Source organism: Podarcis filfolensis (assembly GCF_964270895.1).
Source record: "Podarcis filfolensis genome assembly, chromosome: W".
Taxonomy (NCBI): Eukaryota; Metazoa; Chordata; class Lepidosauria; order Squamata; family Lacertidae; genus Podarcis; species Podarcis filfolensis.
This window is the reverse complement of record NC_139619.1, coordinates 23,174,705-23,192,702: the sequence shown is the minus strand read 5'-3', so window position 1 is coordinate 23,192,702 and position 17,998 is coordinate 23,174,705. Positions and strand designations below refer to the sequence as shown.

The 17,998-nt window shown below is 48.3% G+C and overlaps 1 long non-coding RNA gene across 1 annotated transcript in view; it reads left to right on the top strand.

Moving 5' to 3' along the window:
* Positions 1-17,708, top strand: part of LOC310753881 — a 34,153-nt gene extending 16,445 nt beyond the window's left edge. The window contains exon 2 of the long non-coding RNA XR_014543486.1: positions 17,672-17,708. This is a non-coding gene — a long non-coding RNA (uncharacterized lncRNA). The remainder of the gene's footprint in view (positions 1-17,671) is intronic.
* The last annotated feature ends 290 nt before the right edge of the window (positions 17,709-17,998 follow it).

Sequence of the window (17,998 nt, the reverse complement as noted above, 5' to 3'; positions counted from 1 at the left end):
TTGATGGGCTTTGAGGCAGCCCAGCCCCCTTCTCTGCAAGCAGGCTGCCTCCTGGGAGGAGCAGCACTTTTCTCTCGGGACAGAAGCGCACGACTCCCCCCTCCCACTTGCCGCCCGCCCCAGTCTTTCTCTGGCGGCTCAGTTTAGCGGCTCATCGCAGGTGGGAATTCGGGTGGCGCTGCTTGCAGAAGGAGAAGTGGCTGGCGCTAGCGGACACTCCCATTGCTCTTCTCAGGTAGGACTTCCGGGATCCAGACGAACGTTTTACCAAAAAGTATGGCTCGACTACTGATTTCCCATTTAAAGGATGGCAAAAAGACCTAAGATTGGAGGACAGGTGAAAAAAACCACGAATTACATTTAAAGTTCTGTGAGATGCAAAGGAAAACTTGTGTTTTAAACTTGTATTTTACAGCTTGTTGCTTGGTGCGGTTAACGGAATGGGGATATTGAGAAAGAAGAGACTTGGAATTGGAACGTTAGGATTTAAGGTAAGGTTACCAGATTTTTTTTCAAAGAATCCGGGGACACTTTTTTTTTTCCAAAAGAGAAACAAATGTTATTTTTTTTTAAATCATTTTTTTAAAAAATAAGAAGTAATACCTTCTCTTCTGGGTCTCCTCTGTCGCGTGGCCTTCCTCTGGGCCCCAGCCTGATCTCTTGGAGTGCTATCTGCCGTGGAGTAGGCTCGGGTCGGGCCTGGGCTTGGCCCCGTGTCCTTGCCCTCCTGGTGCTCTCCTAACTCTCTTCCTCAGTGGCAGCAAGGTCGGGGCTCCCCTCTTTTTTCTCCTTCCTCTTTCTCTCTCTTCCTTCTCCTTCTCCCTGAGTTGGCTCCGGGGTTTTTACTGGCCCTGGAGCGCCGCTGGGCAGTTGGCCACGTGGCCGGGCGCTCTCGCTCCCACCTTGATTGGGGTCCTGGGGGTGTGTGTCAGCGGTTCCCCCAGTTGACGCGCCGGGCATCCCTGCTTCCCCCTCGGCAGTGGCAGCGCAGGCGGCAGTCTCAGCAGCCCGGAGCCAGCCTGGTAGTGCACTTGGCTCTGGCTGGCTTCAGGAGCTGCTCATTGCCGTGGCACCCGCCATTTTGCCTCGCCGGAAGTCCCCATATGATGTGTCTTGTGCCGTTGAACCAATCACGCAACATGCCTTCCCTACTAATAAATCTACAACACTTAAAATATAAATCTGGGGGCCTTCTATGAAATCCGGGGACATTCCGGGGACGGATTTTGTTGGGGACAGATTTGTAAATCCGGGGACTGTCCCCGGGAGACGGGGACATCTGGTAATCATTCCGTAATAGGGCTTCTCCTGCCTTTGCCAGTATGTCAGCCTTCTCAGCCTCCTTAAAGAGGGCGTTCAGAAGCACTTGTACGTCTGGCCATATGGGATTGTGAGTGGAGAAGGTGGCGCAGTCTGGATGAGTCCCTCTGTCTTGCTCTTTGGTCACTGTGACCGAGCACCATTTGGGGCCGATCAGGATCTATGGGGAAGGGGATCCACCCAGAAGTTGTGGAGGGAACGGGAAGAGAAGCTTGGTCAAGAGACTGGCTCATGTCAGAAGGAGGCCTGACTGCATCCTTGGCAAAGCCCAGGGCAGGGCAGGAAGGCAGCATTGCCCAGCGGGAAGGCATTCGGAGGCAAATCATCAGCAAGGAGCAGAAAATCCCCTCCCCTTCCCTCAAGAAGACTGAAGAATCTCTAGTCGGCATTCAGGTGAGTTCAGCATCCCAGGTCTCTGGGGTGTTCCTGTCCATTACAAAGCTGACTCAAGGCTCCGTCAACTGAGCCCCTACACTCCTTGCGTACATGAAAGGGGCACAGAAAGGATGGGAGGCAGCCGTCTTACCTGGAGCCGTCTTACCTGCAGCAGTTCACTCGCTGGCTGCTGACCCTTTTCCTCTGTCACCTGGATGATCCTCTCAAGAGAGGAGAGTTTCCTGCAGAGTCTGGCCAGCTGCTCATCCCTTCTCCCTGCAATCTCCTTCTCCACCTCTTCCACATGATTCAGCAGACGCTTTTCTTCTTCTTCTTCCAGGAACTGGCGCAGTTGTCTGTGTGGGAATGTTCAGGGATGATAGCAAGAACGATGTCTTTGTAACTTCATCAAAAGCTTTAGGAGTAAAATCAATCCTTTGAATAATCTCAGTAAACTTGTTGATGTGCTCTGTGAATTCCTCTTTTGAATTCATCCTCAGTCTGGTTAATTTATACATCAAGGTTCTGTAGGAGTTCCTGGTAGATTCTCCATACATGCGCTCAATATCTTTTAAGATTTGAGATGCATCATCTCTACTATTTATTAATGATAGATGCTCATCATGAAGTCCACTCAAAATTATGTGTCTGGCTTCGCTATTCTTGCTTTTCCTCAGATGATCCTGTAGGCTGAGGCTGTTCTAAAGCTTCCAAAATGTGTTTTGAATCTAGAAATCCTATTAAGCGCTGCTTCCAGTGCACAAAATTGTGTTCATTTAGCACAGGCATTCTTAGTTCTGCATCACTATCAAAAGTTGCTCTAGCCATCTTAAAATTCAAAAATTTGAAAAATATTCAAAATTCAAAATTTGTCAAAATTCTAAAATCAAAATGTCAAAAAATCTCAATACAAAACAAATCTTCACTGCCTTGGGTCACTGTGAACTCTGAGGGAGGGGGGGTTGCTTAATCCTCACTGCACAATGGAACAAAAGACCATGTGCTAACCAGGAAGTTCTCTCAGAAAAATACTACTCAACTCAAAATCTCAATCCAACGCAATCCTTCAAAAATACACAAAAATATGCCAATAACCCTTTTTGGGAATGTTCAGGGATGCAGGAGAGGATATATTGTATGGTTATATCCTTATCCAACTTGTGTTAACAAGTTCCCAAAGTATCAGCAGAGTAAAACATTCCTCTTTATTTAAGTTTGCAACGGCAGCGTCTGCTCAGGCTCGCTTAAGCCTCTATAATAATCACTCTGGTAATTTCCCCCTTATTCCCTCTTAAAATAGAAGACACAACACAGTCCTTTACAAAAGTATAAAAAGAGTTTACTCACATTCTGTTCACAATCGGATCCCAGAAGGCAGACTTAAGCTTAGTGAAGTAATATACATTTAGAATCTATCTTATAAGAAGATAGTCCCTTTGTCCTCTCTTGGCTGGGAGCCAAGAGGGCATCTTAACTTAGTAGATGTTGCTTCTTCGAAGGAAGAGAAGGAAGAGAGGGATGGCTGCCCCTGCCCTGTGCTTTTATCATTACCTGCACAGGTGAGGCCACACCCACCTCTAGTCACATGCGGAGGAAGTCTGTCCCAGCCCAGAGGGAAACAGGAAGTTTGCCTGCTGGCTGGACAAACATCCCTCCCCATGTCTAAACATGTACACTCTAGGAATGTTGTAATTGACTGCTCTTGTGTTTTACATCCCACAGTCTGAACTTTTCTACAGTCTTCAGCCTCTCCGTTTCTGAGGAGGTCTGAGTGAGGAAGATGGTCAGCCTTCAAAACATCAGCAAGAGAATAATGATTTGAATTGAACTGCTTCCACCCTCTCAGCTCACAAGTCCTCAGGCTTCTCCTTGACTGCTTTTCACATAATAAACAACAATGGGAAATAAACTCCATTTAGCTGCATTCAAAGGTGAACTTACCTAATTCGCAATTCTTGGAAAAATATGGAGACCAAAACAGCAATCTTTTGAAATTCACACCTCTGAATTTCTCAAGGTTGACCCAGCCAGGTAGTGTTCACAAAAAATGTATTTATGAGGGTAAAGCACATATCAAAATATTTATACGAGAAGGTAGCCACCCTAGCATTTGATTCATTTTCAGAATAATAAATAAATAACAAACTGATATGGGAAAAGGAGAAAGGGGGAGAAGTTGAAATGGGCAGATTTCCCCCTCCCTCCTCAGTCCGGACTTGCTTCTTGAAGTGCTTGTTCCCTCACTAGTAACAAGAGTGACACTTCCAAGGAGGTCTTTGCTTTCCTTGTCCAGGTCTGCTTCATAGGCCAGAATTTCCCCTCTCTCTTTCCTCCGAATCTCCAGGTGGCGACAGATCTCTCCCTGACAAGAAAAGGGAAAACTCAGCTTTGATTGAGACACAAAGAGAGGAGATGAATATTATACTGGCTTCTTGGGTCCAGTGGCCTTGCTATAATAGCAAAGAAATTTACTGGAGGAAAGAAAAGTACAGAGGTTTTCAACCTTTTTGGGTCCACGGCTCCCTGGACCAACTCCCTTCTTTCTGCGGCACCCCTGTGGGGCTCAGGAGACCAGTTAGGTCCCCCCTTGCTTGCCTCCCCTCCCCCTTTCTCGAACTGCCTCCCTTGTGGAGTGCTCTCTCAGCCTCCTCTCCCCTCTCCTTAGGAGTCCTCCTCTTGGTCTCTGAGCTGCCCCCGCTGCCCCCCAGGGGCCTGGGACTTGCCTGTCCATTCCCAACAGCAAGGGCCCCTCGCCAGTTGGCTTGCTTCCTCTGAGGCCGCCTCAGCTCCTGGCAGCCCACACCCCCTGGCCAGCCCCAGAGGCACCATTCTCTGGGGGAGAACAGCTGGGCAAGCCTTGGGGAGGCAGACATGGCATCCGAGGAGGGAGGGAAGCAAAGAGGGACAGAGGCCAGTGTCTCCCGCGGCACCCCAACCATCATTCAAGGCACCCCAGCTGCCACAGCACACTGCTTGAAAACCACTGCAGAACTGGGATGGGAAAGGTTTCTAGTCCAACTAACTGGTCTGGAGAAGAGGAAAGGCAGCCATGCTTGCTCCTTTGTCCTCTCCGAGGAGACTTCCAGCCTGACTTCTCATCTTGAGGCCCCAGGGAGAAGTGGGAAGAGGAGGAGGAGGAAGCATCCCCAGAAGAAGTGTGCTCCCCACCAGTAGGTGCTTCCACCCCCCACTCCTAAATCTGCTTCCAACAGATAATGGGGGGGGGGGCAGCCTGCACCATCTGGTCAATTCCTGGTGCTAGGAGAATTAGAAGGTCTAAGATATAAACACATACATAAATACCGTAAGTAGTTATCATCACAAAAGAATATCCAGGTACAGGATGAAACGGTTAAGTCAGCCATGATTAAATGGGCACAAGATCTTGGACACAACATCATGTTTGCTGACTGGGAACAGTTGTGGACCACAGGTATGAAATTTACGGCATGTAATGCCTTAAGAGAGAATATTATGAAAATGATATACAGGTGGTACATGACCCCAGTCAAGCTTGCAAAAATATATCACCTGCCCGATAATAAATGCTGGAAATGTAAGGATGTTGAAGGTACATTCTTTCACCTTTGGTGGACGTGCCCAAAGATTAAGGCTTTCTGGGAAATGATTTATAATGAAATGAAAAAGGTATTTAAGTATACCTTCTTGAAAAAACCAGAGGCTTTTCTCTTGGGCATAGTCGGCCATTTGGTGCCAAAGAAGGACAGAACTTTTTTTATGTATGCTACAACGGCAGCAAGAATACTTATAGCAAAGCACTGGAAGACTCAAGATCTACCCACTCTGGAAGAATGGCAGATGAAGTTGATTGACTGTATGGGACTGGCAGAAATGACCGGCAGAATCCGCGACCAGGGAGAAAAGTCAGCAGAAGAAGATTGGAAGAAATTTAAGGACTACTTACAGAAATACTATAAAATTAATGAACTTTGAAAAGATGTTGGTTTGAGCTTTGGTGGTCTCTAGCTGTTATGATAAAGATAATGGGGACTAAAATTGTTTAAGTTATTATTTAAAAAAAGAGTTGAATGAAAATAAGGCTTATTTTAAAAGGAATGTTAAGAGATTAGGATTTGCTGAATTAACAGGTTGAACTAGAGAACAAGAAGGGGAGGTATGAGGAAGTCAAAGAAATATGTTATTGAAAGATTGTTATTGAAATTGATTTGTTTTTAATATGTTTCTTTTTCTTTTTCTTTTTGTGTTTATATAAAATTGGAAAATCTAATAAATATTTATATATAAAAAAACAAAAACAAAAGAATATCCAGGTAAACCCATGAACAGCCAGGTAAACCCATCATCAGGTTTCCTGCCAGACAGGAGTCTGTTGTAGGCCGCCCCTTCTGTGATGTATGTATGATGTATGGAGGGGTGGTCTTGGGCTCCAGGGTGGGCAGTTTCAAATGTCTATATAAGGACTTGGTTCGGGGTCTCCTCCTCCCTCCTGCGTGGGGGGGGGGGGTGAGCACCTTGTTGCAACAGGTAATAAAGATCTGGCTTACTAGCTGCTTTGCTTCTCAATATTCTCTGGTTGGCCTCTGTTATTTTCTCCTACCGATAGAGAAGCTACAAAAGGACTCTATATGGGCTCTGAGGTACCCCATAAGGGAAAAGGAGCCCCCAGTCCCCACCCCCTTGCAGCTGACCCCTTGCTGCTATCTGCTTTACAGGGTATTAAGGAGGCATCCTGCTAGCCAAAGGAGACATGGACTTAGTTGTGTATGTGCAATTCACATTTGTAGTGTTCTAAATATGTACAAAGCAACCTTGCTGGGGGATGTGGTTGAGGTTAACCCTTTCTCTCCCTGCCATGGTCCCAACCCAAATCTTTGTAGCTGCTGTATTTCAAGGGAAGATCCCTTGGCCCCCCTGGCAGAGAGAAAGACTTCGACTCCCTCCTCCCAGCCATCCCAGCAGCCCTCAGGCTTCCCCTTGGCTGCTTCTAAGGTAATAAACAACCACCAATGAATACCATGCCTACTTTGGATCTGAGAATTAAGAAGATAACCTGCCAAGAAGAATACACAGCTATTTCTCCCCCTCAAGGTACCTTGTATTCCTCGACAGCCTCTTCCAGAGGAATCACCTCGTGGTGTTTGTGCTTCTTGGGTCTGCCCCAAACCACACAGATGGGGGCTTCATCCTCCTTGCAAAGGAGTTTCAGGGGCTCCTGGTGCTTCTCACAGACTCCTCCTTTTCCTCCTTCCTCCTTTCCCTCTTGAAGACTGAGATTCTTGGCTACTTCGACAAAGGTAGCCAATTGCCGATTGCGGACGAGGCTCCTTCTCTGGACTCCAACTCGGCCTTGAGGACAGGAAGCCAGCCTCCTTTTTGCCCCGCTGCACTGGATCAGGCTGGACCGGCAGAAGTTGTGCCCACACTCTGGGATGGTCCCTGTGTCGTAAGAGAGTCAGGGTCAGAGAGGGGAATAAAGGAGAAGGACCCTACCAATATCAAATAGATCGTATTCTGCCTTCACACCCTACAAGAAGGTCAACGGTGCCTTGGGGAATGGATCGTTTTTCGCTGTATCGAATTGTATCGTTTTTGCTGTATCTTTCCCATTGACTTTAATATAATAATAATATAATAATATCTTTATTGTCATTGCCCCCTCTCAGGGACAACGAAATTACTTGACTGCTCCATAAAAACACTAATTAAAACAATACAGTATAGTACAGCAAGGAAGATTAGATGACTTTCAAAGTCCAGGCTTCCCATTCAGGGCTGAGATCGCTCTGGAGATGAAGCTGTTCTTAAGACGGCTCGTTCTTGTCTTCATCGTCCTGTATCTCCGTCCCGACGGCAGGAGCTCGAAGAGACAGTGGCCAGGATGCGATGGATCTTTTACTATGTCCAGTGCCTTCCTATGGCACCTTGTGGCATAAATCTGCTCTAAGGTGGAAAGTGGGCAGCCAACAATGCTCTCTGCTGCCTTAACAACTCTGCACAACCCTATCCTGTCCTGGGTAGTACAGCTTCTGTACCACACACATAAGCCATAAGTGAGCACGCTCTCAATGGCACAGTGATAGAAGGCAAGCAGCAGTTTCTGCGGAAGATGGTTTTTCCTTAGAATTCTCAAAAAGTACAGTCTCTGCTGCGCCTTCTTCACAAGCCCCCTTGTGTTGACACTCCAGGACAGATCCTCTTGTAATTCAATGCCCAAAAATCTGAACGTTGTTACCCTCTCCACACAGACCCCATCAATCAAAAGTGGCTGGATATTGCTCTTCTGTCTCCTGAAGTCCACCACAAGCTCCTTTGTCTTCCTTGTATTTATGAGCAAGTTGTTAGCTCTGCACCACTCTGTCAGCCGCTCCACCTCATCTCTATAGTCCGTTTTGTTGAGAGAGTCAGAACTTACAGGGTTAAGAAGTTCTGAGTGACGCCTCACATTCTTCAGAGGCGTGTTTAGAACACTGGGAGTGGTCAGTATCTCTGAGAGAGAGAGAGAAGACACACGCAGTGTGGGTCTAGCTGCACACGAGATGAGTGCACAGTCACCGGGAGATTAACGATCTGTTGATCTGTACGAGATTAAAGCTACTTGTAAGATAAGGAAGAAACCGAGCGTCTGCCTGAGTTATTGCTGCACACAAGGCTGCTTGCTTCTGACGCTGTGTGCTTTACTCTGCTAACTGGAGCTGGAAGCCCAGAGGCCTGGAACAGAGACGCGCCACGGAAACGTGTGGGCTCCATGGGGCAAGCTGCCAGCAAAGGTCCCCAAAGGTTATGGGTGTCAGCTGACGCTGTGAAGCAAGCCGAGACGCTGAGAGGAAAGCCAAGCCAGCTGGAGCTAGCTGGGGAGCTGTGCCTTTGATCGTGAGGCAAGGAGCTCGCTGGGAGGAGCTGTGCTGATACCGGGTGCCGGGAGGAGCTACTACAGTCGTAAGTAAGCTGGGCCCCGGGGGAGAAGATGGCAGACAGCCATGAATCGCGTGCAGTCCTTTTTGAAGAGGCAGACGGGAAGGAGCCCTGGGTCGAGTGGCAGGCACTGAAGAAAGTGGGAGCCAGACCAGAGGGGGCTAGACGCCAGCCTGAGGGACGCCCAGAGGGGGCCAGATGCTGCACAGAAGCTGGGGAACGCCCAGAGAGTCAAGGAGGGGCTGTGGGACGCCCTGGAAGCCCAAAGTGGGCTAGAGCCGTGTCAGGAAGCTGCTGCGATGCTTTGACACGCCGATGTGACAGGCAGCCGTGTGCTGGAAAGCAGCTGAAAGCTGGGAAGAGGAAAGCAGTGGCTAGCTGTTCCTCTGGAAGCTATGCACCCAGGAATGGGGGTGCAGGCCAGAAAGGCCAGTCCAAGGGTCTTGAGTGCCAGGCTGTTTGGCAGGAGCTGGAGAAGGTTTGCAGAGAAACCACAGAGCTGGAAGCCAAAAGCCACGTTCCCAAGCCTCAAAGGAAAGCCTCGAGTAGTGCTGCTGGCAAGAGTGGGGGGGGCACTGACGTCCAAAAGCAAGTTTGAAAAGTTTTCCATTCGTTGCTGTTTTGTTTGCGGTTCTCCGGAGCACCTGCGCCGAAGCTGTCCACAGCGAGACAAAGGGCAGGAAAGTCCCAAGGACATTTCCCATGGGAACCAGCCCGGGAGAAGAGGCCAGCGTGGAAAGTCCCAGGGTCAGCCGGAAGGGGAAGGAGGTGCTTATCAGATGTTTGCGTCGATGGCTGTTTTGAAAGACGCCTGCAAAGGCCCTAAGGAGGGGGGCAGAAGGAACTCTGTTGCTAAGGCAACAAAGGACAATGTGCTACGTTGGGTCATTGACTCTGCTGCAAACAGACATCTCGTGCCTGAGTCACCTGGTGTCCAGTTAAAAAACTGCAGAGCTGTTTCAGCTGGGAAAACAGTGTGTTTTGCTGATGGGTCACAAAGGCTTGTACAAAAGTCTGGGGATATTTATCTTGCTTTTTTGCAGGCACAGCTGGGAGTCTACGTGACGCCGGGACTGAATTGTTGTCTTTTGTCTGTACCGTGTCTTTTACAGGAGGGGTACATGGTTTGTTTTGAGAACAATGTCTGTACAATTTCCAGAGGGGGGAAGCAACTGGTACGTGTTGAGAAAAATCAGAACAACCTCTTTGTTCTGGAATCACCTCTGGAGGGAAAGGGAGTGGGGAACACTCATGTTTCATGTGCATGCGTGTGGCACAAGAGGATTGCACATGGGTCTTGTGATGACTTGCAGATGTTATCAGAATGCACCAAAGGGTGCAAGGTAAGAGAATGTGGTGAAACCCTAAATTGCAGGGCTTGCAGGAAAGCCAAGAGCAAGGGATGCAGTTATCCCAGGGTGGAGAGGGTAACCACGAAGCCTTTTGAGCTTGTGCACGCAGACCTGTTTGGGCCTATGCCTCAGCCAAGTCTGGGCAAAGCCAGGCATCTGCTGATTTTGATCAATGATTTTAGTCGGAACTCCTGGGCTTTTTCGCTGCAATCGCAGGAGGAAGCAACGCAACTGATCAAAGATTGGGTTGCGGCGGTGGAACAGAGGTTCTCCACCAAGGTGCAAGGTTTCCAGTTTGACCGTGGTTCAGAGGTCACTGGGTCTGCTCTAAAGAGTTTCTTTCGCCAGAGGGGGATACGTCACAAGGTGACTTCGCCTCAGGAGAGTGGCGTGGCAGAGCTGAGGAGTAGAGTTCTGGTTCAAGTTTCAGAAGTCCTATTGAGTGACTCTGGGTTGCCTCACAGTTTCTGGGGGGAGGCAGTAAAAACGGCCAATTTCACGATGAACAGGTGCTACAATGCAGTGGTAGGTGACACCCCATATTTCTTGCTCAACGGACAGAAGCCACAGGTGCATTTCTTCCGTTCGTTTGGTTGCAGGGCCATGGTGCCTGTACCAAAGTGGTTGCAGCAAGAGGGTGGTCCAAGGTACCAGGAAATGATCTTCTGTGGGTATGAACCCGCGACAAAGGGGTGGAGATTTGCGTACCCAGAAGGTGATCAGACCAAGCTTCTGGTCAGTAAGCTTGCTGAGTTCAAAGAGCAGCAGGAAAGTAGCGCAAGGCGCAAAGTCAGTCATGACATTGTCTCAGATTGTTTGTCTGAATCCGAATCTGAGCAGGAGGGAGAGCCAGGTAATGGTGATCTGGTCGATGATCAGGATCAGCACCAGGGGGAGGCGTCTCCACAGGTTGTGAAAGGAGTGTCCAAGAGTGAGCCCTCATCTCCTGTTAGAGTGATGGAGAAAGCTCACAGACGGGTCAAGTCAGAGGGGGAGTCTGATGAAGAAGACGCACTTGCTGGCCCCAGTGGGTCAGAAGAAGAACCCCAGTTTGTGCCCAGACGGTCTTCATGGGCAACAAAGGGAATTCCACCTGAGAGGTTTCGAGTCACAAATGCGTGGGTTGGTCTCGCACAGTGCGAACCAGAGATTTGTGAGGAGACTCAACAGGCAGGTGGGAGGGTGTGGGACACACAGAGGTCTGTAAAGGTGTGCTCACAAGTCCTCTCAGAATGTGATGCGAGAGGGGGTGTTGAGAGAGTCAGAACTTACAGGGTTAAGAAGTTCTGAGTGACGCCTCACATTCTTCAGAGGCGTGTTTAGAACACTGGGAGTGGTCAGTATCTCTGAGAGAGAGAGAGAAGACACACGCAGTGTGGGTCTAGCTGCACACGAGATGAGTGCGCAGTCACCGGGAGATTAACGATCTGTTGATCTGTACGAGATTAAAGCTACTTGTAAGATAAGGAAGAAACCGAGCGTCTGCCTGAGTTATTGCTGCACACAAGGCTGCTTGCTTCTGACGCTGTGTGCTTTACTCTGCTAACTGGAGCTGGAAGCCCGGAGGCCTGGAACAGAGACGCGCCACGGAAACGTGTGGGCTCCATGGGGCAAGCTGCCAGCAAAGGTCCCCAAGGTTCCTCAGCCCTCCCTTTCAGGGATGAGCCCAATCACGGTTGTGTCATCTGCAAATTTGACAACCCTATTACTAGGGTGAGCAGCGACACAATCGTATCCATTTAAGAATGGATATGAATGTATTTTTCGACTCAAATGTATTTTTCCTCAAAATGCTGTACTTTTCTAAATGTATCCAAATGTATACGAATGGGTTTTTTGTATTTCCCCCCAATCTCATCGCCTAGAGAATGTTCCTTAAATGTAACAATCACTTGTTCCAAATGTATTTGATACAAATGTATTCGACTGTATACTTTTATGGGAAAACGTAGCTAGGACAATGTGGATATATATCTTGCTTATAGTGCCTTTGAACGGTCAACGTTCCACCCTCTATCCTTTCACGAGCTGCCAAAAACACTCTCCACACCACACTGCCATCTACTGGGTCCACAAATGATACCATGAATACACACAAATACAAGCTCTAAAATAAATTAGTTTTATTTTCCCATAAGTATGCAAACATAAGACTATCACACTCAAATTGATAACTATGCAGAACAGGATTCCCCCCCCCCTTCCTCCATTGGATAGCTGCCTGCGCGGCTGTCTTTGAGGGGGGTGGAGGGAGGAACGGGCGGGATCGACATCGGATAGCTGCCTGCCTGCCTGCCTGAACATGCCGTGCACCCGGGGGGGCGCTGCGACCGGCGCCCATTGGGAAGGAACAAGACAGGAAAAGGAAGGAAATGGGAGAGGTATTTTTAAGGCCCCACTTTTCACATGGTGTCCTGTTGTGTGGTCGGAAACTACTCTTTATTGTTTGATTTGGGTTAATGTCAGAATAAAAGCGAGTTCCTTCAAAATAACACATTCCTTTTTATCTTACCAATTTCTCACATTGTAAGAAGCGGAAGAAGAAACCATAGAGAGCATTCATATTTTCCTTCTGATCAATGAAGTCAAACGTTACAATTATCCTTGTTCTTGTTAAGGGAGAAGGCAGGGCAATGCAGCTACTTTGACATACTTTGCTGCCAAGGGGAAAGAGAAGCCAAAACATGTTTTCTTTACCAAGCTTGGCACTGAGTGCGATGTTCAGCAAGTTATGAATTTCTTCTGGTGCCAAGCCTCTCTCTTGCGCAATCTTTTCCACAGTCTCCAAAGGACTCTGCAAAGCTCCCTGCTTCCGTGAGGCACTATCTTGAATTAGAAAAAAGTCAAAGTGTGATTCAAATCCATTCGAACAACCGTCCTCATGCATGATGGCCTGTCCAATGGCTTGCTTTACCATCAATTGGCAAGGGAGCCCCATTGAGATGCCATGGCATTTGGAAAACTCTGGAATGCTGAACTTGCCTTTTGCTTTCTTGCTCCTTCGTTCAGTGGGTAGGTCGGTTTCAAGCCAGCAGAGCCAGTCCCAGCTCTTAGGAATTTGGCCACCCTCCAGGTGCCCGGCTTGAATCCTTGTTGACCTCCCCTGCCAGCGTCTGCCGGCAAGATCAAGGGAGGTCTCTTCGGCGATCCTTTTCAAACGTGAAAAGAACACACCACTCCTCCCCCTCCCATCTCCAGGGGGGGGGGAATGAGACAGACAGAAATATATTTACATGTCTTTATTCCTGTCTTTCACCAGTACAGAGAAAACACGTCTGTACCCTCTGATACACAACTGCAGAGAGAGAATAACTCCACCCATGTACTTCCAGTACAGGGTCATGTGCCACTCTGAGCTAACATCCGGCACTCAGTGCACTGTCTCTTGTTCCCACGGTACATTCCAATAACATCAGTTTCCTGTTTACCATTCCAGCCACCTGGAGCTCGCTTCTGCATTGCTCCTTTTTCGTAACATCCTCCCCCAAAAGAATCAATGCGTGTTGCGGCAAGCAAAGCGTGATCCAGAGAAGAAAACAAACAGTTGTTATACACATAACACTCCCCTGTTGTTTCAGTTCCACCCTTGGAACTCCCCGCCACTGGTTTCCCAGTGTACCTCTCTGGTTGTCTGGTTTCCAAGGAACGAGTGCATCTGCACTCCCTTGGCTAGCAACTCTCTGTTGTGTCTTTGTCTCTGACTTAGACACAGCTCCAACCTGTCCTCGGTTGTTTACAACAGCAACACATGCAACAGCTAAGTTAGCAAACTCTTTTGAGTACCTCTTAGGTGGTTGACCCTTTGTAACTCTCTCAGACCTGCGCAAGAGGTGCTGATCCTCTCTGCTCACTGGTTCAGTCTCAGGACTCTTAGCAGAATCAGTTCCAATGGTAAACAGTGGTTCATCCTTCAGTTGTGAAGGCCTATCCGTTGTGTGAGACTTCCTCTCAATGACTGTGACAACTGAGCTCTCCGAGCTATCAGTGTCATCACTCTCAGTACCACTGTAATCAGTAAAATCATCATCATCTGAATCGTCCTCAGTGGGAAATGTGTGTACTATCACTCTCTCCTGTTCAGGAGCACTCTCTAGAAATTTTGTGAGAATCACCTGACCAGATTCAGACAAAATTACTCTGTAGAGACCCTTTTCATACCCCACAAAAATGCCTCTGGCATTCTTTACTCCACCTGGAGCTTCTGTCCTCACATGAGACCCAAAAACCTTGAAATGGGCAACAGAAGGTTTTCTATGGAACAGTTTCTCAAAAGGAGAACTTCCCAACTCTTTTGAAACCTTTCTCACTTTCGTATAACAATACGACATTAGAGACTCGGCCCAGTACTCATGTGGCAGATGTGAACTAAGCAATTGCGCATTCATCCCCTTCTGCAATTCTCTGTTCACCCGTACACAGACACCCCTGTTCCACGCTTCCGCTGAAACAGCAATCTTGTGTCTTATTCCCTTCTTCTGCAGGAACCTCTGGAAATCCTGTAAAAGAAAAATCTGCTTCTCGTCTGTGAATAGACAATCAATGTTAGCATCATGCATACTCTTAACCTTGTCACAAAACTCCTGAAACCTCTCCAAGGCTTCCTGTGGCTTTCTCAACACATAAACCCAGACATAGTTAGAGAAATGATCCACACACACAAGATAATATCTTGCATTGCCTCTAGATGGTTCTAGAGGACCAATCACATCAGCATACACCCGCTGAAATGCTCTGTTGACTCCGGTCTTCTTCTTGCTCACACCTGCAAGAGAAACTAGGTTAGACACAGATGAATTACATTCCATGTAATCACTTTGTGCAAAAGTCAACAAATATAGTCCATCCTTCTCTCTGGCCGAAAGAAATAACTCTCCATCTTTGTAAATCTTGCAGCTCTCAGCATCGTAGGACAATCTCAGTCCTTTCTTTGCAATCTGTGAAACACTCAGCAGATTGAACTTCAATTCAGGAACCAAGTAAACATTGTTTATTGTCAAGTTCAGACTCTTAAGATAGACAGTCCCTACACCGGTCGCTTCCAGCTCCTGACCGTTGGCCTGTTTCACAGCGAAGCTTTGCTTCTTAAACGTTGAAAAGAGTTCTCTGTGTGGGGACATATGGACGGTGGCTCCAGTGTCAACAAATGAGTTCCCAACACCTGGCATGGTTCCTTTCGCCATCAAAGCCTTTCCAGGTCTCACCGAAGGTTTGGTATGACCTTTGCCTGACGCCTCAAGCTTTGCTGAGCGGCCCTTAGCTCCTTTTGGCTGACGTGGCTTCTTACAGTTCCGCTGAAGATGCCCAGCCTGTCCACAATTGTAGCATCGGACAACGTTCAAAGCTACAGCATCCTTTCCAGTAGCCTCATCGGTGGGGGAATTAGAACTCCGTTCCTCCCTCCCCCTGTCCTTTACTTCCAGTGCAGCATGCCGGCTGTGTTCATCCTGAACCACGGCACTCAGGGGCACTCCCCCCTTCTTGGCATCCATGCTGAACTCAAGTCTGTACTTTCTCTCTCAAGCCTGCTTTCACTTTCAAGCCAGTAAAATCCAAAAGTTCTCTTCTGGGCTGTTTACTGCTTTCACTGGCAGGCAAACCTTTGGGCTGTTTTCAAAATCCTCGCACATGCTGCGCAGAATTCAAAACAATTCCACTTCCCAGGCTCTTTTTGAGCCATTCAGTAACTTTACAAGTACTGGCGGTCGTTGCCTAGCAACCTTTCTCGGGACGGGAATCCTTATCTACCACAGGAATTCCTGGTATGCCAGCCTTTCTTTCAGAGCTGTTTTTCTTAAATGCAGCTCTTTCGTGAACAGAAAATAATTCAGCATACCTTTTTGCTTCTCCGTTGCCTTTCGGTGTCCAGCTGTCTGATCAGCTTTCTGGCTGCAAGCAGACGCTTTCTTTATCTCCTTAGGTGCAGAGGATGGCAACGATTCATCGACCTCTCACCTCTCATGCAGAGTCTCATAGATCAGATATCCATCGGTTTGCTACCAGATGTCGGTTTCAAGCCAGCAGAGCCAGTCCCAGCTCTTAGGAATTTGGCCACCCTCCAGGTGCCCGGCTTGAATCCTTGTTGACCTCCCCTGCCAGCGTCTGCCGGCAAGATCAAGGGAGGTCTCTTCGGCGATCCTTTTCAAACGTGAAAAGAACACACCACTCCTCCCCCTCCCATCTCCAGGGGGGGGGGGAATGAGACAGACAGAAATATATTTACATGTCTTTATTCCTGTCTTTCACCAGTACAGAGAAAACACGTCTGTACCCTCTGATACACAACTGCAGAGAGAGAATAACTCCACCCATGTACTTCCAGTACAGGGTCATGTGCCACTCTGAGCTAACATCCGGCACTCAGTGCACTGTCTCTTGTTCCCACGGTACATTCCAATAACATCAGTTTCCTGTTTACCATTCCAGCCACCTGGAGCTCGCTTCTGCATTGCTCCTTTTTCGTAACAAGGTGTAGGTCGGGGCAAGTCGAAAGCTTCCTTGAAATTCCTCAGCCCCAGCCAGCATTGCCAATGGGCAGGATGATGAGAATTGTAGTTCAGCAACGTCTGGAGGGCCAGAGGTTACCCTCACCTGTTTTATCGGTTAGTGTGCTAAGATCTGGGCACAAGCCCAATTCAGCTGATGGTACTTAACAAGGGCTTGCTTTACACAAAACATGAGAGCTAATACACTATTCTGCTCCAATATACAAAACAGCCCCTTCTCTAGAGAAAGCTCAAGAAAATACAAACTTCGGGGTTTGTAGATGGTTGTAAAGGTTGCTGAAAGGTTTCTAGTTCACTAGTTGGAAACAGCTTCCAGGCTAGGCAGGACCAAGGTTGCTTTGTAACTGTTCCTGTCTGCCTGCTTGCCATCGTGCATATTTGTAAACCATTTCTGCCAAAATATATACATCTGCAATAGTAGTTTCTGGAAGCAGACCCTGCAAGAGTGCACACTCCACGAAGTCCATATGAAGAGTGTTACGGAATGGGGGGGGGGGCCATATGAACGAAGTCTTACTCCCGAGTAAGAGACGTAGAGCCCGAGGTGATGACCTCAAGGGAACCCTGCCACACTAGGGCTCCCCTTGCCCCGTCACAACGTTGCACCAAGCACCGCACAAAAGTCCAAAACCCTGAGAAGAAAGTGCCATTTCTGACCCCGTATCCCGATGCTATACACGATCGATGTATTTTATGAATGAACAATGTATTTGCATGAGGATGCGCTCTAGCCAATCAGATGGAGTTGAATGTAGCCCTTCAGCCAATCGCAGCAATGCCATGGCTCTGCAGAAGAAGCTCAGCTCCAGCTGTTTTGCACGCTCCACTGAGCGCTGACAAGGTGATGACAGCTCCCGCTGCGAGAACAACGGACTGAGTCAATCGAAACCTCATTACCCTGTTAATCCAATCAAAACTACCGTACTTTTCTCTCTATAACACGCAGATTTTTTCTCCTAAAAAGTAAGGGGAAATGTCTGTGTGTGTTATTGAGCGAATGTGTGGTTCCTGGAGCCAACTGGCCCGAGTGCAGAGGCAAAAATCAGGCAAAAATCCAATCGCGCGTCAGGGAGGAGGGACGCCTGAAGAGAGGAAGCTGTTGCTTTCCTGCATTCTGCCTCAGGGTCTTACTGCCCACCCTCTTCTGTTTCTGTTTCGGTTGCTGTTTGCTCAAACGGAACAAAGAGCAGGGAAAGCCCCTCACCTCCAGGCAAGCAGAGGGGAAAGGAAAGGATCGCGTCCTTCCTTCTAATTCCTCTCCGTGCTCTGGTGCTGCTGCGTTCAGGAAAGCATTTTAGAGACTCTCAGGCAGATGGAAAACATGCAGGTGGGAGAGAGAGAGAGAGGGGGGGGCTGGCTTGGGTGGGTGGGGGGGGGGAAACTTTTGCCTTCCTTTCCTCCCTCCCGTTAAACCCCTCTCCTGCATTCTTAGCCAGCTGCTTCTCTGCACACCCCTCTCGTGCTTCTTGTCCCTTCTGTGTTTTTCCTTCCCTCCCCACTTAAAACATGGTTACAAAGCACGGATCCACAGGGATTCTCAGGATTTTTGCATTG